General features: G+C 39.3%; 1 long non-coding RNA gene across 2 annotated transcripts in view; it reads right to left on the bottom strand.

Annotated features, from left to right (window-relative positions):
• LOC147380214 (uncharacterized) overlaps positions 1 to 24,057 on the bottom strand; it is a 52,312-nt gene that overhangs the window by 12,503 nt on the left and 15,752 nt on the right. The gene's annotated exons all lie outside the window — the stretch shown is intronic.

A 24,057-nucleotide genomic window follows, 5' to 3' on the forward strand; every position in this document is an offset into this window, starting at 1 on the left:
AAGGGTGAACTCAGGGAGAAAGAGTCACTGAGTCGCCCTCTCATGGCAGTTTGAATTACTCTTTTGGGGCATTTCTTCCGGGATTCCTTTGGCCAGTCATTTCAATTAGCCTGGTTCACAGTCCATAGACCTTCCCAGGTGGTACTAGTGGTAAAGAATGTGCCTGCCAATGCAGGAGATGTAAGAGACATGGTTTCAATCCCTGGGAAGATCCCCTGAAGGAGGAAATGCAACCCACTCCAGTATTTTTGCCTGGAGAATCCCATGGACAGAGGAGCCTAATGGGCTACAGTCCATAGGTTCACAAAGAGTCAGAAAAGGCTGCATGCACAGTCCATATTTGGTATGTCTCAGGACCGTTTCATGTGTGTGCTTGCATCTCTTAGCCAAGATGGATTTTATCGAAAAGACTTATGGGTAGGGTACATCCCCTGTCAAAACTCCCCTTTGGCCTCTAAGGGGCCTTTTCTGCACATTTGTGGTTGAGGAGGCCTCAGTTTTTGGCCAAGAATAAGCTCGTGCTAAGTATTCAAATCTAACACATTTTACCATCTAGAGAAAGAATAATAATAAAGGATAGTAAGAGGTAGCCTCACTTTAAAAGAAACATGTCAAGCTTCTTTGAAAGTATTCTAATTTTCAGACTGCAATGATTGCCACATTTGTGTTGATTAAGCTTCTCTTGGTCCTCAGCTCTCGGATAATGGTAAAGGATATCACACATCCTCCCACCTGGTGTTACGGCCTGCACAGCAATAATGAAGACAGATTAGCGCTATTTACCTACTGACACTGACACAAGTAGCTTGTCTTTGTTCCTCTATTTTATCATTAAAGTCTTGTTTTTCAGCAGTACATTGCCTGAAGACAGCATGCTGCAGTCTTGAATATCAAAGGAAGAGTGTTTAAATAGCATTAATGGCTCAGGTCACCTCCTGACTAAAGCCAAAGGTATTCAAACTTAATGCTTTCCACTGTCTTTAATGTACACTTTTATGGAAACATAATGAGCTTGAAGAAGCATCAGTTTTTAATGATACAAACAGGAACAGAAATGGGAAAGGAGTCAGATAATTTCCTATATTATAAATACATATGATATTTTGGTTTGTCAACGACAAATTGGCACTTACATGTCAAGTACAAATTGGTACTTGCCAAGAGCATGTGCCAGCAACTGAACAGCAACCACAAGGGTGTTTGCCATCTGCCTCTGTGGAGACTGAATCCTATGCTGCTGAAGCTGCCAACATTCAACACCCTGTGAGGGGAATTCAGAGTGGAGAATGAGGCACTCTGTGCTCCCTGGGAACTGGCGGAACAGGTCTTTAGATGGTTAGATCTTTTCAGAATCTGATTTCATGATCCCAGTCCTGTGTACTGTGCTGTGCTAAGTTGCTTCAGTCATGTCCAGCTCTTTGGGACCCCATGGACAGTAGCCTGCCAGGCTCTTCTGCCCATGGGATTCTCCAGGCAAGAATACTGAAGTGGGTTGCCATTTCCTTCTCCAGGGGATCTTCTTATGAGGTGAACTTACTCTTATGCCTCCTGCAATGGCAGGTGGGTTCTTTACCACTAATGCCACCTAGGAAGCCCCTTGGGATGACCATCTCCTCATGTCCAGAAAAGCACTAAATCCCTTCACAATGACATCAGCTCCTCATAACTAGCAGAAAACCTTTTGTAAAATGAGTCCTTAATTACACTGAACTCCCCCTTCACCAAAGCCTTGTACACTGACCTCCTCCCATTGCCTCTTTGGAGCAGTCTCTCAGAGCTTTCTGAGGTGCTTTTTCTCAGGCTTCAGTCCTCATTTTGTCCCAAATAAAACTTTACTTGCAGCTCTCAAATGGTGCATCTTATTTTAGTCAACAGGTTTATTAGAGGATATGTGGTAAGAAACTTACCAAAATTCTTAGGTTCACCCTAACGTCGTAGACTCTCACAGATGCTAGACAGGAAGGAGAAAAAGTTGACTGACAAGTTCAAATTTTTGACAGTCTGCATAGAGAGGAATATTGGAAAGAGTCAGTTTGAATATCACTTAATTTTTTTCTTCTGGACTCTGCCAATTTTTAATGGATTATGGCAGAAAGCAAAGAGGAACTAAAGAGACTCTTGATGAAAGTGAAAGAGGAGAGTGAAAAAACTGACTTAAACTCAGCATCCAGTCCCATCACTTCATATCAAATAGATGAAGAAACAATGGAAATAGTGACAGATGTTATTATCTTGGGCTCCAAAATCACTGCAGATGATGAGTACAGCCATGAAATTAAAAGACACTTGCTCCTTGGAAGAAAAGCTATGACCAACCTAGTCAGCATATTAAAAAGAAGAGACATTAGCTTGCCTATAAAGATGTAGAGTCTAAGCTTTGGTTTTTCCAATAGTCATATACATATGGGATAGCTGGATAGTAAAAAAGGCTGAGTGCAAAGAACTGATGCCTTCAAATTGTGGTGTTGGAGAAGACTCTTGAGAGTCCCTTGGACTGCAAGGAGACCAAGTCAGTCAATCCTAAAGGAAATCAATCCTGAATATCCACTGGAAGGACTGATGCTGAGGTTGAAGCTCTAATATTTTGGCCATCTGATGAGAAGAGCTGACTTATTGGAAAAGACCCTGATGCTGGGAAAGATTGAAGGTAGGAGGAGAAAGGGACAACAGAGGACAAGATGGTTGGATGTTATCACCAACTCAATGGACATGAGTTTGAGCAAGCCCTGGGAGTTGGTGATGGACAGGGAAGCCTGGCATGCTACAGGCCATGCAAAGAATTGGACATGACTGAGTGATTGAACTGAACTAGATCCTCTTGGTCATCAAGAAAATTGATAACCTTTCTCTTTTATTGTTTTCTCCCCACATGGGAGTACCTATTTATTTCAAACACAAGTCTTTGATGCAACATATAAAGATCTTTGATAAAGATTAAATGGATTATATCATCCTGCCCAATTCCTGTCACCTGTCACTGTCATTTCCTTAAAGCAGTTTATCAGATTTGTTCAGCTTCACATCCCCCTCAAAAACCCAGCCTGATTGCAGAATTCCATACCAGTTCAAGGATTCTTCACTTAGCAAAGACAAAGTAGGCATTTGTCCATAGGGTCAGGTTGAGAGCAGCAGCAATGTCAGGTTTCTCAACTGTAGCTTGCTGCTGCTGCTGCTGCTAAATTACTTCGGTCGTGTCCGACTCTGTGCGACCCCATAGATGGCAGCCCACCAGGCTCCCCCATCCCTGGGATTCTCCAGGCAAGAACACTGGAGTGGGTTGCCATCTCCTTCTCCAATGCATGAAAGTGAAAAGTGAAAGTGAAGTCGCTCAGTCGTGTCCGACTCAGCAACCCCATGGACTGCAGCCCACCAGACTCCTCCGTCCATGGGATTTTCCAGGCAAGAGTACTGGAGTGGGGTGCCATCACCTTCTCCAACTGTAGCTTAGGTACAGCTTATTGAAACATTTCAAATTCCATAGCGTGTGGTGGGGAATTGTGTTGGCATTACTTAGGTACTTTTAGTGTTTCATTTTGTCATTAGTACCTAATCCTTTTGCCTTCCTTGATCACAGAACCATCTCTTCCCCTTGATATCAGTTTAAAGTTGAATTTTTGTTAGTTGTATTTTTTAAGCTTGTTGTTAACAATGTTATGATTGTTTCAGGTGCACAATAAAGGGATTCAGCCATACACATATATGTTAGTTGCATATTTTTATCTTTCTTTTATTCTCCTCTTGAAAAATCTGTATTTGTTTATGAATGTAAATCTTAGCATTGTAGAATCAGAAAAGGTGTTAAAGAAAGTTTTTGAATGTGGGTCTACATCAGACCACAGGATGAGTATGCTACATTCATGTAAGACTAAGGATGTGGAGGCGCAGTGTCAAATTCGCTTCTTAATTGGAGCTACTGCTGGAAGGATTATTTGTTTATCTAGACATTACATCATTTTATAAGAGGGTGATACTCACTCCTTTTACTATAGTGGCTTGTGTTTATATTTGAGGAATTGTTTGTTATTCAACAATTCTTGTTGCTCTTGTTCAGTCACTCAGTCATATCGTACTCTTTGTGAACCCATGGACTGCAGCTCCCCAGGCTTTCCTGGCCTTTACTATCTCCCACAGTTTGCTCAAACTCACGTCCATTGAGTTGGTGATGCCATCCAGCTATCTCATCCTCTGTCACCCCCTTCTCCTACCCTCAATCTTTCCTAGCATCAGGGTCTTTTCCAATGAGTCAGCTCTTCACATCAGGTGGTCAAAGTATTGGAGTTTCAGCATGAGTCCTTCCAATGAACACCCAGGACTGATCTCCTTTAGGATGGACTGGTTGGATCTCCTTGCAGTCCAAGGGACTCTCAAAAGTCTTCTCCAACACCACAATTCAAAGCATCAATTCTTTGACACTCAGCCTTCTTTATGGTCCAATTCTTATGTTTGTACATGACTACTGGAAAAACCATTACTTTGGCTAGATGGATCTTTGTTGGCAAAGTGGTGTCTCTGCTTTTTATTTTATTTTTTATTTATTTATTTTTTTTGCCATCTTCTGCTCCTAATTTTATTTATTTTTTTAATTTTATTTTATTTTTAAACTTTACATAATCGTATTAGTTTTGCCAAATATCAAAATGAATCCGCCACAGGTATACATGTGTTCCCCATGTTGTCTAGGTTGGTCACAGCTTTTCTTCCAAGGAGCAAGTGTCTTTTAATTTCATGGCTGCAGTCACCATCTGCAGTGATTTTGGAGCCCAAGAAAATAAACTCTGTCACTGTTTCCATTGTTTGCCAATCTATTTGCCATCAAGTGATGGGACCATATGCCATGATCTTTGTTTTTTGAGTGTTGAGTTTTAAGTCATCTTTTTCAGTCTCCTCTTTCATCTTCATTAAGGGGCTCTTTAATTTCTCTTCACTTTCCACCATTAGGGTGGTGTCATCTGCATATCTGAGGTTATTATTTCTCCTGGAAATCTTGATGGCATCTTGTACTTCATCAAGCCCAGCACTTCACATAAGTTAAATAAGCAGGGTGACAATATACAGCCTTGATGTACTCCATTCCTAATTTTGAACCAGTCCATTGTTCCATGTCTGCTTCTACCTGTTGTACATTTCTTGACCTGCATGTACATTTCTCAGGAGACAGATAAGGTTGTCTGGCATTCCCATCTCTTTAAGAATTTTCCAGTTTGTTGTGATCCACATAGTCAAAGGATTTAGCATAGTCAGTGAAGCAGAAGTAGATGTTTTTCTGGAATTCCCTTGCTTTTTCAACAATTGAGTACCACCAAAATTTTTCTTGTAAACAGAAAATTATAATAAACATAGTAGAATCAAACACATAAAAGGCTGAGTTACTCACAAAGCTACAAGCCATTTAGATTTTTTGGACTTGCTGTTGGTTAGAAAAATTATGTTGTTTAATATGACTTGAATTTCAATCACGTGTGTAGGACTAAAAACTTAGAGTTTATTTCCTGCCTTCATTATAACCCATAACCCAGACTGCACTACCGCATTGTTCAGCACATACACCTTCTGAAAGGAGTCAAAAAAAGTATACAGAAGCTACTTGCTCATATATATACACATATATATGTATATATATATGCAATGCCAGCAGATAAACTGCATTTCTAGGAGGGGCACAGAATTGAGTTATGTGACTGGGTCAGATTCCTGTTACTTGAAAAGTTACAGAATGGAGAAAATGCTATGACGTAGTGTATAAGATGGTAGGCATGATATCTGTTGAACATTTACTGTTTTTGTAACATAAATGATAATTTTCTGAAGGTTGGGTGCTCTAAAATCAAAAGAGAAACAAATAAGTGTCCCATGTTAAACTTGGTCCCTCTTAATGCTTCAAAGAGATTTCTGTAAAAAAAATCTCTTTTTGAGCTGTCACTTAAATATGATATCCTTTTTACACTACACCCCATTGAAAACATTTTTCATGAAATACACTATAACTGAATATTTGAGAGAAATATCTCTCACTGCAGAAACCTATGAGAGAGAAATTTGTGTTTTCAGAGCTTGTCAGAAAGTCATGCCATAGGTTAAAAAAATATGTAATAACATATCTAGAGAGGGGGTCAGGAAATAGTTTACAAAGTGTGAGAAAGTTATGTTCATATGGGAAAATAATTTCACAATTTAGCTTGATGATGTTAATAATGTATTTATGAAATCCCTTTCTCAAAGGTGATCAGCTATTCAGCTTGCTTTGAAAGTTACATGGAATTAATCATGGCTTCAGGATAATATATATTCCCTTTCCAAGTTATGAGAATCTGCTTAGGAGGCACAGAGTGGGTGGGCAAAAGCAATAAATGTATTTTTCATCTGTCTACTCTTACTCTATTTTTTTCAGATATTTTGTCACTGTCATTAGATTTGTGAGAGATTTTCTTTTGTTCTAATTTGCTTGTTTTCTAGTTTACTGAATTTGGGAGAGAAATGGTAGCCTTTAAATTATAAATAAGACTGCCAAGTAGAAATTCATACTTTTGTGAATTGCTCTCTTCCATCATTCTTTAGGAAAATTTAAATCATGAAGACATACTTATTATATCTCACAGTACTATTGGTTGATTCAATCTCCTAATTCTTTCTTGGAATAAAACATACCTTACTTTCTTTCAGATTCCTGAATATTAATAATAGAAGCAAATCACTGCAGCAAATTAGTGAAATGGACACATTTTAAAACAGTATATTAAGGAAGTTTTCTGAAGACATTGAAGTAATATATGTTCTTTTTCCTAACAGTTCTTTAGCAAGACTCTTTGCAAGCAAACAAAGTTACAAAAGTAATGAGGAGCCGGATATGGAATCTTGCACCTCTGGGTCAGCAGTTCAAATCTGGCCTAGATCAGTGGTGGCTGAAAATCGTTACAAGTGGCTGGCTTCATAATTTTCTCAATAAGTGTGCCAACGGACTTGGCTACACTCTGTTTATTAGTAGAGAAGTGCTCAGGTGACAAATCATGTCACACCTCAAGTGACACACCCTTGATCACACTAGCCCTAAATGACATTTTTCTCAATTATTTCATTCAATTGATTCAATATTCACTGAAGTGAAAACCATAGAACAATGATGCCTTCACATATCATATCCATTAAAGGATACTCTGATTTACCTTAAACTATAAATATTTTATATGTGAGTGAGTATAGTTAGAACTGTGACCTAATTTTTTTTCCCCCACATGGTATTCTCAAGTAAGAGCTTGGAATATTTCAGACATGCATTATTTTGAACACTGAGGTGTTTAACTTATAGAATTAGTCCAATGCATGTCCTGATTCTGTAAATTAGAAAAATTCCCTTTTGTTCATTTCCCTACTACAACAGAAAAGACAAATTATTCTAAAATCTTTCACTTATTTTTATAATGATATTCCAAAGAAAATACTTATATCATTTTCAGGGAAGGAGAAATTTTTATCTATCCTTTTAAGTTTTTCTGGCTGCTCTAGAAATTAAATTGACATGACACAGATTAACAGGAGAAAATCAAACGAAAGTTGAATAAAATGTATACATGGCAGAGACCTAGGAAGACTGAGTAACTTACTCAAATGGCTGAAACTCTCACCTTAAATATTGTCTTCAGCTAAAGGCAAAACAGAATGTTGGAGGTAGTGATTTGGGGCTTCAAAGGGGAAAAAGGCAATTCACTTGGAGATGGAAAAGCAAATATTTGGTAAAGGACTGTTTGCTGGGCCATGCAGAGACAATGAGACTTTGGTAGAATTGTAATGGACTTTCCTAAGTTTCTCCCTGTCCACACACCTAATTCACACTACAGTTATCTATAGTGATAGCTCCCTTCTGGGGATATATCCTCTATCTTAATTCTTTTAGACGGTTAGGAGAAGGTCAGATGTTCTTCCTGAGTCTTTTGGATCTTAAAATAATCAGCCTAAGCTTATCCTCAGACAAAAGAGACACACTACTAATGGCAATTTTGCTCCCTATACCACTGAGAATTGTGCTGTGCTTTTCATGTAGGTGAAATGAGTTTGGGTGGAAAACCTGGGTAAGCATGATCCTTGGAGGTGATGGAATTCGGGATATATTATCTCAAAATAGGATATTTAGCATGTTAAATATTTCAAGCTAAAGGAAATTTGAGAAATGAGAGATGTAGAAAGAATTTTCTTATCTTCCCTAAAGTGGAGCTTAAAACTCTCGTGTAAGAGGTGCCCTCAATATAACCACAGGAAAAGAGCACCCTTACCTCTGAAGGCTAAAGGATACAGAGAGGACTTTTAAGGGACAAGCCTTGCTAACTGTCCCCCAGTAATGACTTAGCTTACACTCTTTGTTCTATCACTCCACAACTTTCCATGCCTCGTTAGACCTTGCACAAAAATATTCATTTTTACCATTTGTTCAGGTCATCATTTCCTTTTGAAGGTTCCAGTGTCACATAAAACTTAACATTTTAATAAACTGGTATGCATCCATCTTTTGTTACAGAGGAAAGAGATTTTTTCCTTCCCTGCAGGAAGCATTAAAAATGGCCCATTATTAAATATAGGATAGCAGAACTGTGATAAATTGAGTGGGGCTGCCCCCTGTCTTCTGTTACAGTCCCAGCAGGAAGAGAGTTGGGCACGGTGGAAGAATTGAGAATGTATGTTTTGCCCTCCACAAATACTTCCACAATGGTATTTCTCCAAAGGTGCTTCCAGAAATTTGTATCCCTCTCCATCACATCACATGCACTTCTCACCCAGGCCTTTTCCTCTTGTTCTTTGAGATAATGGTATTTTGCATGTATATCCTGCTTGGTGGTGCAGAGAGGGCTGCTGGGCTTCCCAGGTGGTGCTAGTGATAAAGAACCCATCTGCCAATGCTGGAGACATAGAGGACACGGGTTTGACCCTTGGCTCGGGAAGATCCGCTAGGGAGGGCTTGGCAACCCACTCCAGTATTTTTGCCTGGAGAATCCCATGGACAGAGAAGCCTGTCAGGCTACAGTCCATAGAGTTGCAAAGAGTCAGACATGACTAAAATGAGTTAGCATACACGTATGTATGCAGGGGGCTTCTATATGCATTATCAATTTAGTTTGAAGCCTCACAAAACTCAAGCACCTAGGGTGCTAAGTGATTTACCCGAAATTATACACCCAAAGTAGGGAGAATTTAATCCAGGTCTCTTATTTCTCCAAGTGTTTTTCAAATTGTGGCCATCAAATCTGAAGACGAGCTAAATCACTGTTGCAGGGATTATAAGGATCCAGATCCTTATGAAGGATAACGTATTGACAGCATATGTAATCTAACCTGACCACATGTGCTCAGATTGTCAAAAGTGTCTAGACACTTGTGTTGCAAAATTACTGAATGTAATAGTGTTTATTATGTAGTTCTTTAAATGAATCTTAAATTCATAAATATGTGGGAACTCATTTGTTCTTATTGTCAGAGTGTCCTCATATATTTAATGACTGGGCACCCCAGCACTATAACTTGCTGTCTCCCAGACCTACCTTATATTTTGCCTGAAATTTGAAGTACTACAAAAACATTCCTGAACTGAGAGCAAATCTCTCTGGAAACTGTATTACCTTGGGATCTCCCTCCTTACTCTTCTCCCGACTTTTGCACACCAAGTAGTAGAAAGGGGCAAGGACATCCTAAATATCTAAGAAAATTCTTCCACAGCAGAGATAAGAGGTGAGAAGTATTCTGGTTTCTGAAAGAAGTAAAATAATAGCACCTAAGGAACAAGAACCAATGATGAAAATGATCTCTAATGTGTTTTTTTTTTTTTTTTTTGCATATTCATTTGATTCTTATACCTAGAGGAGTGGATTAAAGGACTTTCTTCTACAAAGGCAAAGATCAGAAATGGCATTTTCAGAGAATTAGAGCTGAGATGACAATCATATTAGAAAGGTAAAACAATTCTCAAGTTAGAGGATAGTTTTTTCTTCAAAGAGTGAAAGTGGTGGTGTTACAGAGGCTAAAACATTAAGCATAAGCTTGCAATTACTTAACAACCATGTAGAAAAGGAGTCTGAACCAGGGTTGCAGGTGGAAGGTGGATTTGCAAAATAAGTTGTTTGGTAAGAAGAAGAAAAAGGTAAAATTATTTATATGCTTGTGTTGTAAAACGAGCTATTTGTATTCAGAGCACAGAACTGAAATGAACATGATTAAGGCTAAGATGTCTAGAGTGAAGATTAGAAATTCAACCGGGAAAACACTAGGGGAATATAAAATATGGGTGTAGGGATAGAAACCTGTTATTCTCAACAGTAATATTCTGTTAAGTAAATAAATAACCATTAAAATGTGATGTGATGTATAGTCTAGTTATCAGGAGATTTGAAAGCCGCAGTTAATAAAGAAACACCCTTAATTTTTAAAAATATGAAATCACTGTGAAAATTTTACATAAAAATGTGCCTTTAATTTTAACTAGAAACATTGCTGTTTTACAGGAGATGAATGGCAACTGCAATATTAAACTTAGCTCTAACATTTGTTACCTTGTCAGCTTTCACACTATTTACTCAAGAGGACTAGAGAGCTCCAAGGGTCAAAAGAGGTTGACAGGAAGAAAAAAAATGACACACTGTTTGTGTGGCCCTGGGGGTTAGTCTGCACACAGAAACAGTAATAATTACTTACAATGTTGATCTGCTGGTTTCTTTAAAAACTTAATTTATGGTAACAGAAACCTACCTATAATAATAATGAGAGAAGTTTGTCATTATCATTGCACAACCTCAAAAAATGAATTTTGCTGGGCCTTCTAAACACTGCAGAAGGCAATAGCATGTACCTATTGAAACTGATAATTTTGTTTTGTTATTCAGGTTGATTTTTTTTCTATTTGTGTGTGGTAAGAGATTTGAACTTATGACTGAATTGTGTCTCCCCCAAATTCATATGTTGAAGCTGTAGTCACCAACATGACTGCTTTTAAAGATAAGACCTTTAAAAAGATAATTAAGGTTAAATGAGGTCATGAGGCTGGGGCCCTAATTCATTATGACTGGTGTCCTTATAAAGGAAATGAAGAGACATGAGATGCTTATAAACAGACAAAAGGCTACATGAGGACACAGTGAGAAAGCAGCCACCAGCAAACCAAGGAGAGAGGTCTTGGGAGAAACCCAATTTGCCAAAACTTTGATTTTGGACTTAAAGCCTCACTATTCAATCTGTAATATTTTTTACACACACACATACACACAGGTGGCTCAGTGGTAAAGAATCCTCCTGACAAGCAGGCAAAGTGGGTTTGATCCCTGGGTGGGGAAGATGCCCTGGAGAAGGAAATGGCAAACCCAAGTATTCTTGCCTGGAAAATCTGATGGACAGAGGAGCCTGGTGGGCTATAATACTTGGAGTAGCAAAAGAATTGGACACGACTTAATGAGTAAACAACAAATACACACACACACACACACGCGCACGCGTGAGTGCGTGCGCATACACACATAAATATACATATACATATTTGATTTAATTTGCCTAAATCTTCAGAAATAGATAAGGCATTATGTATTATAGAGACTTTAATAAAATATCACATTCCATTTATGTTGAAATGAATATATAACATTTGGGAATAGAGGAGTATATCAAGTTTTCTTAAATCTCTCATTTCTAATGTGCTAATAGTGGTATGTGTTATATAACTGATCAGTTGTTCTTGTATTAGGTTGTTCCAGCTTTGGTAAACAAGTAAATATTGTTTTCATCATAGGCCATTCTGAGGAAATGGATACAATATCAGTGCATAAAAACATTGGTTTTTACTTCCAAATACCTAACTTTTTAGTGTTTCATTCATTCATCAGGTAGTCTTGAACAGTTTCTATTTGCTCTTGTTAGGTAGTTAGAATAGGAAAAAGAAGTCCAGAATGGCGATGGCTAAAAGACAAAGAAGGGAAAAGCCCACAAAACTAGAACAAAGGAAGGTCCGAGGACTGGAGTGAGAACCTCAGGTAAAACAAACAGCACTCTTGGCTAGTCCAATTTACATAGGCCAGGCCCAGGAGGGAGGAGAAAAAACACACCAAAAAAAATGGAGCCAAACTTGGGCCCGGGGATTTTCTTTTCTTCACGTCTTTTGGGTCAGCCCACCTTCACAACCTTGAGGGTATATTCTCCTTTGCTTTCTAAATAAAAGTGAGCTGAAACATGGAGCTGTAACACTGGTCTGTCTGAGGAAATTACATGGGGCTTTAACACTGGTCCATCTGTTGCTTCAAACTTTTGTTGGGAAGAGACAGAACCAAGGAAATTACACACTCACCGGACACTCTGAACTGAACTAGGTGGGGAAACACAGCAGGAAGGGAGACCCAAGATCTGAACTTAATGGAACTCTGAAGGGAGCATGGAAAGCTGATAGATGCAGCAGATTAGATACATAAGAAATGAATCAATGGCAAGAATCGTGGCCTAACTAGAGAATGGAAAAGGAAAAAAAAATACTCCTGTGCAAAACTTTGAAACTTAAAAGGAGCTATGTAGACAGATATCAGTTTAGGATATAGGGTTTCCAGAGAGAGGTAATACCGCACACTGGGCTGGAAGAAGCACAAGCTGGAATCAAGAATTTCAGGAGAAATATTAATAACCTCAGATATGCAGATGACACCACCCTTATGGCAGAAAGTGAAGAGGAACTAAAAAGCCTCTTGATGAAAGTGAAAGTGTAGAGTGAAAAAGTTGGCTTAAAGCTCAACATTCAGGAAACAAAGATCATGGCCTCTGTTCCCATCACCTCATGGGAAATAGATGGGGAAACAGTGGAAACAGTGGCAGACTTTATTTTGGGGGGCTCCAAAATCACTGCAGATGGTGACTGCAGCCATGAAATTAAAAGACGCTTACTCCTTGGAAGGAAAGTTATGACCAACCTAGATAGTATATTAAAAAGCAGAGACATTACTTTGCCAACAAAGGTCCATCTAGTCCAGGCTATGGTTTTTCCTGTGGTCTTGTATGGATGTGAGAGTTGGACTGTGAAGAAAGCTGAGAGCCGAAGAATTGATGCTTTTGAACTGTGGTGTTGGAGAAGACTCTTGAGAGTCCCATGGACTGCAAGGAGATCCAACCAGTCCATTCTAAAGGAGAGCAGTCCTGGGTGTTCTTTGGAAGGAATGATGCTGAAGCTGAAACTCCAGTACTTTGGCCACCTCATGTGAAGAGTTGACTCATTGGAAAAGACTCTGATGCTGGGAGGGATTGGGGGCAGGAAGACAAGAGGACGACAGAGGATGAGATGGCTGGATGGCATCACTGACTCGATGGACTTGAGTCTGAGTGAACTCCTGGAGTTGGTGTTGGACAGGGAGGCCTGGCATGCTGCAGTTCATGGGGTCGCAAAGAGTCAGACACAACTGAGCAACTGAACTGAACTGAACTGAACTGAGGATATCAAGAGGAAGTACCTGGCTTCTGGAGCGGGGGAAGGGGCATGGCTAACAGAAGGCCAGAGTAACTAGAGTGGAGATGATAGGAGAGGCCATGGCGAAGATGCAGACCTCGTCTCTTAATGAAGGGAAGTCACTGAGCAGCGTTAAACAAGGAATATACACAGTCAGATTTGCACTTGAAAACATTATTCTGCTTCTCTATACAGTGGGATTGAAAGAGAAATTGAGCAGATGAAAGGGGACCAGGGAAGAGTCCTTAGAATAATTCATACATGAGATGTTAGATGTTTGAATTGGAATGTTGGGGGGAATTTGGTAAAAACTGGATAGATAATACTTTTTACAGTGGGGATGAAAGAGCTTTATGGGGAGAAAACACTCACACAAAGGCAGCCAGTTAGATTCCTGAGAAAAAAGTTTTCGGTTAGAGAAAGTGGGTAAAGGAAACATATGGAGAAGTTGAGAAACCATAATAATGGTTAACATTTATTAATCTCTTAGTATATCAGACACAGAGCTACAAATTTTACAATGTAATTTAATAATCACAGCTACCTACATAGTAGATGTTTGGTAGGGACTCAGAATAATTTTTTCTAGGGGTTCTGAGATCTCCTTTTTTTTTTTTATTGGAGTATAATTGCTTTGCAATGTTGTGTTAGTTTCTGCTGTACAGCAGAGTGAATCAGCTATAAGTATACATATGTCCCCTCTCTCTTAAGCCTCCCTCCCACCCATCTAGATTATCCTTTTATCAACAGTTTTGTGAGATTTTCTCCCTTTGTCACTGGACTGTCCCCTATGTTACATGAATTCTCTAGCCTTAAGCTAAAACAGGCTGTAAAATAAAAACTTTAGGCCACTATGTTTGGAATGTGGATATGTGATTAGTTTTTTGGATATATAACTTAAAAGGCTTGCCCACGGCTTCTCTCAAAAAGAGCTATGGCTTTTTCTCAGGGATGACTCAGGTGATAGTGGATAAATGCAGGTCAGCCTCTGTTATTGCTCTTGCTGAGACCTGTCTGTGGAATTCCTGACCACAGCATACAAGGCGAATCCTGCAGGGACCCACAGCCTACCAGAGCAAGGGCCCCTGGAAGCCTGTAGTCAGCTTGAAGAGCTGAAAAGTTGTAACTGTATTTTTCTTGGAGCTACAGATCCCACTGTTTCCTATATAATGTGCCAACAGATTTTTTAAAATGTGGCAATAAGATGATTGAATAAAACCACATCAGATCAGATCAGATCAGTCACCCAGTCGTGTCCAACTCTTTGTGACCCCATGAATCGCAGCACGCCAGGCCTCCCTGTCCATCACCAACTCCCGGAGTTCACTCAGACTCACGTCCATCGAGTCAGTGATGCCATCCAGCCATCTCGTCCTCTGTCGTCCCCTTCTCCTCCTGCCCCCAATCCCTCCCAGCATCAGGGTCTTTTCCAATGAGTCAACTCACAAAGAGGTATTTATATTGAAGAGTTGTTCATGGAAGTATTCTCCTGCCCTTCTCAAAAAAAGAAAAAAAAATGTCCTAGTGTCTATCTCTTGGGAGCTAGTTGAACAAATTTTGAGGTCTCAATATAATGGACCATGTAGCAGCCAGTAAAAACACAGAACTGTGTTAGTAGATTCACTGGAATGTGTCTGAAAGAAAGTCTACCTGAATATTCACCACAGGTGTCTCGAGAGTAAGCTTTGGAGTGATTTTTACATTCTTTTGATTTGTTTCATTTACTGTAGCAAACATTCACAGAAATATACAATGTTCATTTTTTAAGTTAATGATTATAAGCATTGTTTCAGTATATTTAACCATAACAAGTATAAGACAGTTATGTCTCCACGTTAATAAATCAAGTACTTTATATTAAAAAAAATTTAATTTAGACAGTGTTTGTTAGTCTATTTGTTTCATCTTCAATTAAAACTTCTTAGGTATCCAAAAGGAATAATCTCATTAGAATTTAAATTTCATGAAGACGTGAAAAATTTCTGTTTTGTTCATATTGATTGTCATTTTTTGAAGAAAAGGAATATAATTAGTGGCTACACCTGGTGATTAAGACATAGATTTATGAGAAAATATGTATGTAAATGCTAGATCAAGAGTTAGTCACAAAGATATATGAGCCTTATTGTCTTAATCTACCTCCCTCCACTCACAAAAGAAAGGTGCTAATAGAGTATTACAAAGGATATGTAAGTCTTAAATAAGATAATGCTTATAAAGTAGCACAGTATGTTACCTGCTTAGCATGGAGTGAATTATTATTGATATTTTATTACCTGAAATTCATTCATAAAAGTTGCAGGATATAAAATCAACACACAGAAATCCCTTGCATTCCTATACACTAATAATGAGAAAATAGAAGGAGACATTAAGGAAACAATTCCATTCACCATTGCAACGAAAAGAATAAAATACTTAGGAATATATCTACCTAAAGAAACTAAAGACCTATATACAGAAAACTATAAAACACTGGTGAAAGAAATCAAAGAGGACACTAATAGATGGAGAAATATACCATGCTCATGGGTTGGAAGAATCAATATAGGAAAATGAGTATACCACCCAAAGCAATTTATAGATTCAATGCAATCCCTATCAAGCTACCAACGATATTCTTCACAGAGCTAGAACAAATAATTTCACAATTTGTATGGAAATACAAAAAACCTCGAATAACCAAAGCTATCTTGAGAAAGAAGAATGGAACTGGAGGAATCAACCTGCCTGACTTCAGGCTCTACTACAAAGCCACAGTCATCAAGACAGTATGGTACTGGCACAAAGACAGAAATATAGATCAATGGAACAAAATAGAAAGCCCAGAGATAAACCCATGCACCTATGGACACCTTATCTTTGACAAAGGAGGCAAGAATATACAATGGATTAAAGACAATCTCTTTAACAAGTGTTACTGGGAAAACTGGTCAACCACTTGTAAAAGAATGAAACTAGAACACTTTCTAACACCATACACAAAAAATAAACTCAAAATGGATTAAAGATCTAAATATAAGACCAGAAACTATAAAACTCCTAGAGGAGAACATAGGCAAAACACTCTCCAACATACATCACAGCAGGATCCTCTATGACCCACCTCCCAGAATATTGGAAATAAAAGCAAAAATAAACAAATGGGACCTAATTAAACTTAAAAGCTTCTGTACAACAAAGGAAACTATAAGCAAGGTGAAAAGACAGCCTTCAGAATGGGAGAAAATAATAGCAAATGAAGCAACAGACAAACAACTAATCTCAAAAATATACAAGCGACTCCTACAGCTCAATTCCAGAAAAATAAATGACCCAATCAAAAAATGGGCCAAAGAACTAAATAGACATTTCTCCAAAGAACACATACAGATGGCTAACAAACACATGAAAAGATGCTCAACATCACTCATTATCAGAGAAATGCAAATCAAAACCACTATGAGGTACCATTTCACGCCAGTAAGAATGGCTGCAATCCAAAAGTCTACAAGCAATAAATGCTGGAGAGGTGTGGAGAAAAGGGAACCCTCTTACACTGTTGGTGGGAATGCAAACTAGTACAGCCACTATGGAGAACAGTGTGGAGGTTCCTTAAAAAACTGGAAATAGAACTGCCTTATGATCCAGCAATCCCACTGCTGGGCATACACACTGAGGAAACCAGAGGGGAAAGAGACGCGTGTACCCCACTGTTCATCACAGCACTGTTTATAATAGCCAGGACGTGGAAGCAATCTAGATGTCCATCAGCAGGTGAATGGCTAAGAAAGCAGTGGTACATATACACAATGGAGTATTACTCAGCCGTTAAAAAGAAAACATTTGAATCAGTTCTAATGAGGTGGATGAAACTGGAGCCTATTATACAGAGTGAAGTAAGCCAGAAAGAAAAACACCAATACAGTATACTAATGCATATATATGGAATTTAGAAAGATGGTAACAATAACCCTGTATACGAGACAGCAAAAGAGACACTGATGTATAGAACAGTCTTTTGGACTCTGTGGGAGAGGGAGAGGGTGAGATGATTTGGGAGAATGGCATTGAAATATGTGTAATATCATATATGAAATGAGTCGCCAGTCCAGGTTCGATGCACGATAGTGGATGCTTGGGGCTGGTGCACTGGGATGACCCAGAGGGATGGTATGGGGAGGGAGGAGGGAGGAGGTTTCAGGATGGGGAACACATGTTTACCTGTGGCAGATTCATTTCGATATATGGCAAAACCAATACAATATTGTAAAGTTAAATAAAATTAAAAAAAAAAAAAGATTTTAACTGCTATGTTTACCTACCAACTGTGTGGTCATTCTAGTTTCAGCATTTGTTTATTCCTTTGGTATTTTTCTAGCTTTATTACCATGAAATACCTATAGTTTTTGAGTCCAAGAAACAGAATTCAAGTTGAAACGGAGTAAAAGTAGCATTTAACTGAAATAGAAGTGTGTTTTAGCATTCAGTTCAGTTGAGTCACTCAGTCGTGTCCGACTCTTTGTGACCCCATGAATCACAGCACACCAGGCCTCCCTGTCCATCACCAACTCCCGGAGTTCACTGAGACTCACGTCCATCGAGTCAGTGATGCCATCCAGCCATCTCATCCTCTGTCGTCTCCTTCTCTTCCTGCCCCCAATCCCTCCCAGCATCAGAGTCTTTTCCAATGAATCAACTCTTCGCATGAGGTGGCCAAAGTACTGGAGTTTCAGCTTTAGCATCATTGCTTCCAAAGAACACCCAGGGTTGATCTCCTTAAGAATGGACGGTTGGATCTCCTTGCAGTCCAAGGGACTCTCAAGAGTCTTCTCCAACACCACAGTTCAAAAGCATCAATTCTTCGGTGCTCAGCTGTTCTTCACAGTCCAACTCTCACATCCATACATGACCACTGGAAAAACCATAGCCTTGACTAGACGGACGTTTATTGGCAAAGTAATGTCCCTGCTTTTCATTATGCTATATAGGTTGGTCATAATTTTCCTTCCAAGGAGTAAGCATCTTTTAATTTCATGGCTGCAGTCACCATCTGCAGTGATTTTGGAGCCCCCAAAAAATAAAAGTCTGCCACTGTTTCCACTGTTTCCCCATCCTTTTCCCATGAAGTGATGGGACCAGATGCCATGATCTTTGTTTTCTAAATGTTGAGCTTTAAGCCAACTTTTTCACTCTCCTCTTTCACTCTTATCAAGAGGCTTTTTAGTTCGTTTTCACTTTCTGTCATAAGGGTGGTATCATCTGCATATCTGAGGTTATTGATACTTCCCCAGCAATCTTGATTCCAGCTTGTGCTTCTTCCAGCCCAGCATTTCTCATGATGTACTCTGCATAGAAGTTAAATAAGCAGGGTGACAATATACAGCCTTGACGTACTCCTTTTCCTACTTGGAACCAGTCTATTGTTCCATGTCCAGTTCTAATTGTTGCTTCCTGATCTGCATACAGGTTTCTCAAGAGGCAGGTCAGGTGGTCTGGTATTCCCACCTCTTTCAGAATTTTCCACAGTTTATTGTGATCCACACAGACAAAGGCTTTGGCATAGTCAATAAAGCAGAAATAGATGTTTTCCTGGAACTCTCTTGCTTTTTCCATGACCAGTGGATGTTGGCAATTTGATCTCTGGTTCCTCTGCCTTTTCTAAAACCAGCTTGATGCATATAATCAATTTTTAGTGCTCCTCATACAACTGATTATTTTGTGATGTTGGGGTTTTTATTAAAAGACTGTGGTTACAGTTATATGACATACATCTTCAACCTTAAACAGGAATCCATTCTCATGTATTAAAAAAAAAAAAAACACTTTAAATTTATCTGATTTTAGTCTGTATCCTCAAAGGTACTTCTAACAGGGTCAATGGTAAGGATGTAGGAGAAAAGTAAATTATAGAGTGAGAGATTTGGCAAACAGTATGTGTAAAACATAAAAATTATTATAATTATTATAAATACACTCATATAAAATTATTCTCTTAATGCACATGTTCTTATTGATTAACAAATTAATGAGGAGGTACAAGAGTGAAAGAAAGCTGGGAAAATGCAATCTGAATGTTATTGTTGCTCCTTCAGTAAGTCATGTCTGACAATTTGTGACTCTATGGACTGCAGCATGCCAGGCTTCCCTGTCCTCCACTGTCTCTTGGAGTTTGCTCAAACTCATGTTCATTGAGTCAGTGATGCTATCCAACCATCTCATCCTCTTTCACCCGCTTCTTGTCCTGCCCTAAATCTTTCCCAGCATCAAGGTCTTTTCCAATGAGCTGGCTCTTCACATCAGTTGGCCAAAGTATTGGAAATTCAGCTTCAGCATCAATCTTTGCAATGAACATTCAGGGTTGATTTCCTTTAGGATTGACTGGTTTGACTCCTTGCTGTTAAACAGACTCAGAAGAGTCTTTTTCAGCCCCACAATTTGAAAGCATCAGTTTGAATGTGTATGTAATTATATAATGAGATGGAAGAATATCACTCAAGCAAGGTAGTTTGGCGTCAGGTTGTTTTTATTGTCAAAGTGTTCAATGCAAAGAAATAGAGGAAAACAACAGAATAGGAAAGACTAGGGATCTCTTCAAGAAAATGAGATACCAAGGGAACGTTTCATGTAAACATGGGCTCAATAAAGGACAGAAATGGTACGGACCTAACAGAAGCAGAAGATATTAAGAAGAGGTGGCAAGAATACACAGAAGAACTGTACAAAAAAGATCTTCATGACCCAGATAATTACGATGGTGTCATCACTCACCTAGAGCCAGACATCCTGGAATATGAAGTCAAGTGAGCCTTAGGAAGCATCACTACGAACAAAGCTAGTGGAGGTGATGGAATTCCAGTTGAGCTATTTCAAATCCTAAAAGACGATGCTGTGAAAGTGCTGTACTCAATATGCCAGCAAATTTGGAAAACTCAGCAGTGGCCACAGGACTGGAAAAGGTCAGTTTTCATTCCAATCCCAAAGAAAGGCAAAGCCAAAGAATGCTCAAACTACCACACAATTGCACTCATCTCATACGCTAGTAAAGTGATACTCAAAATTCTCCAAGCCAGGCTTTAGCAATACGTGAACTGTGAACTCCCACATGTTCAAGCTGGTTTTAGAAAAGGCAGAGGAATCAGAGACCAAATTGCCAACATCTGCTGGATCATGGAAAAAGCAAGAGAGTTCCAGAAAAACATCTATTTCTGCTTTATTGACTATGCCAAAGCCTTTGACTGTGTGGATCACAATAAACTGTGGAAAATTCTGAAAGAGATGGGAATACCAGACCACCTGACCTGCCTCTTGAGAAACCTATATGCAAGTCAGGAAGCAACAGTTAGAACTGGACATGGAACAGCAGACTGGTTCCAAATAGGAAAAGGAGTAAATCAAAGCTGTATATTGTCACCCTGCTTATTTAACTTCGTGACTTCCCTGGTGGCTCAGACAGTAAAGCATCTGTCTACAATGTGGGAGACCTGGGTTTGATCCCTGGATCGGGAAGTTTCTTGGAGAAGGAAACGGCAACCCACTCCAGCACTCTTGCTGGAAAATCCCATGGACAGAGGAGCCTGGTGTCCATGGGGTTGCAAAGAGTCGGATATGACTGAGCGACTTCACTTTCACTTTATTTAACTTCTATGCAGAGTACATCATGAGAAATGCTGGGCTGGAGGAAGCACAAGCTGGAATCAAGTTTGCTGGGAGAAATATCAATAACCTCAGATATACAGATGACACCACACTTATTGCAAAAAGTGAAGAAGAACTAAAGAGCCTCTTGATAAAAGTGAAAGAAGAGAGTGAAAAAGTTGTCTTAAAGCTCAACATTCAGAAAACTAAGATCATGGCATCTGGTCCCATCACTTCATGGAAAATAGATGGGGAAACAGTGGAAACAGTGGCTGACTTTATGTTTTGGGGCTCCAAAATCACTGCAGATGGTGATTGCAGCCATGAAATTAAAAGACGCTTACTCCTTTGTGTCTCCTTTGTATTCCATGTCCAGTAAGGAAAGTTATGACCAACATAGACAGCATATAAAAAGCAGAGACATCACTTTGTCAACAAAGGTCCATCTCGTCAAGGCTATGGATTTTCCAGTAGTCATGTATGGATGTGAGAGTTGGACTATAAAGAAAGTGAACACAGAAGAACTGATGCTTTTGAACTGTGGTGTTGGAAAAGACTCTTGAGAGTCCCTTGAACTGCAAGGAGATCCACCCAGTCCATTCTAAAGGGGACCAGTCCTGGGTGTTCATTGGAAGAACTGATGTTGAAGCTGAAACTCCAATATTTTGGCCACCTGATGTGAAGAGCTGACTCATTTGAAAAGACCCTGATGTTGGGAAAAGATTGAAGGCAGGAGGAGATGGCAACAACAGGGATGAGACGATTGGAAGGCATCACTGACTCAATGGACATGAGTTTGGGTAGACTCCAGGAGTTGTTGATGGACAGGAAGGCCTGGTGTGCTGTGTTTCATGGGGTTGCAAAGAGTGGGACATGACTGATTGACTGAATTGAACTGAACTTAACATAGATGTATAGAAAGAAAAGTAGATACTTCTTAAGTGTAAAGCTCCATGAGTTTTCACACATTGAATATACTCTTATAATCTACTCATAGATGATACCCTTCATCCAGCTTCCTACTACACTTGATGACTAAGGACACATGTTTTAGGAGCTAGTAGATGTTTGAATACTAGATCTGTCACTTAATCCATTTAAGTCTGATCCTCTTAATCTAATCACCCTCCCAACATGAAAATAGATTTTTAACTATTCTGCTGACTTCTAATAGCATAGACCAATTTCACTTTCTTTTTCACATTTTAAAAGTCAGATGCGATGGTGAATTATTTTGTGTGTATATCTTCTTTGCAAAATGTTGATAAAATGCTCCTACTTTGTGTGCTGTTGTTCCTCAGTCACTAAGTCATGTCTGACTCTTTGAAACAACATGGACTGCAGCAGGCCAGGCCTTCCTGTCCCTCACCGTCTCCTGGAGTTTGTCCAAGTTCATGTGTATTGAACCAGTGATGCCATCCAACCATCTCATCCTCTGCCTCCCTCTTTTTCTTTTGCCTTCAACCTTTTCCAGCTACAGGGGCTTTTCCAGTGAGTCAGCTCTTTGCATCAGGTGTCCAAAGTATTGGAGCTTCAGCATTAGTCCTTCCAATGAGTACTCAGGTTAATTTACCTTAAGATTTACTAGTTTGATCTCCTTCCTGTCCAAGGGACTATTGTGTACTGTGATAGTTGTCACTGCACAGTATTCCATCTGGTGGACATACCACATGTATTTGTTTATTCTGCTCTTGGGTAGTTCCCAGGTTTTGGTTAATACAAATATTAATAGTACTGTTATGGACAAAATAAAGCAGGGCAAAGGCTAACAGAGTTTTGCCAAGAGAACACACTGGTCATAGAAAGCACCTCTTCCAGCAACACAACAGGTGACTCTACACATGGACATCACCAGATGGTCAACATCAAAATCAGATTGATTATATTCTTGGCAGGCAAAATGGAGAAGCTCTATACAGTCAGCAAAAACAAGACTGGGAGCTGACTGTGGTGCAGATCATGAGCTACTTATTGCAAAATTTAGATTTAAATTGAAGAAAGTAGGGAAAACCGTAGACCATTCAGGTATGACCTAAATCAAACCCCTTAGGATTATACAATGAAACCGACAAATAGATTCAAGGGATCCCTTGAATTCAGGACAATTCAAGGGATTGTCTCTCTATTCAATCTGATAGATTGCCTGAAGACTATGGAGGAGGTTCTGACATTGTACAGGAGGCAGTGATCAAGACCATCCTGAAGTAAAAGATATGCAAAAAGGTGAAATGGTTGTCTGAGGAGGCCTTACAAACAGCTAGGAAAAGAAGAGAAGTGAAAGGCAAAGGAGAAAAGGAAAGATATACCCAATTGAATGCAGAGTTCCAAAGAATAGCAAGGAGAGACAAGAAAGCCTTCCCCAGTGATCAGTGCAAAGTAGAGGAACACAATAGAATAGGAAAGACTAGAGATCTCACCAAGAAAATTAGAGATACCAAGGGGACATTTCATGCAAAGATGGGCACAATGAAGGACAGAGATGGTATGGAACTAACAGAAGCAGAAGATACTAAGTAGATGTGGCAAGAATACACAGAAGACCCTAATGAACCAGATAACCACAGTGGTGTGATCACTCACCTAGAGCCAGACATCCTGGAGTGAGAAGTCAAGTGGGCCTTAGGAAGTATCACTAAGAACACAGCTAGTGGAGGTGATGGAATTCCAGTTGAGCTATTTCAAATCCTAAAAGATGATTCTGTGAAAGTACTGCACTCAATATGCCAGCAAATTTAGAAAACTCAGCAGTGGCCACAGGACTAGAAAAGGTCAGTTTTCATTCCAATCCCAAAGAAAGGCAATGCCAAAGAACGTTCAAACTACTGCACAGCTGCACTCATCTCATATGCTAGCAAAGTAATACTCAAAATTCTCCAAGCCAAGCTTCAATAGTATGTAAACCAAGAACTTCCAGATGTTCAAGCTGAATTTAGAAAAGGCAGAGGAAACATAGATCAAATTGCCCCCACTGGATCATTGAAAAAGCAAGAGAG

The sequence above is a fragment of the Bos grunniens genome, chromosome 1 (assembly GCF_055505025.1).
Source record: "Bos grunniens cultivar Pamir isolate PY7600 chromosome 1, Bosgru_T2T1.0, whole genome shotgun sequence".
In the NCBI taxonomy this organism is placed as follows: Eukaryota; Metazoa; Chordata; class Mammalia; order Artiodactyla; family Bovidae; genus Bos; species Bos grunniens.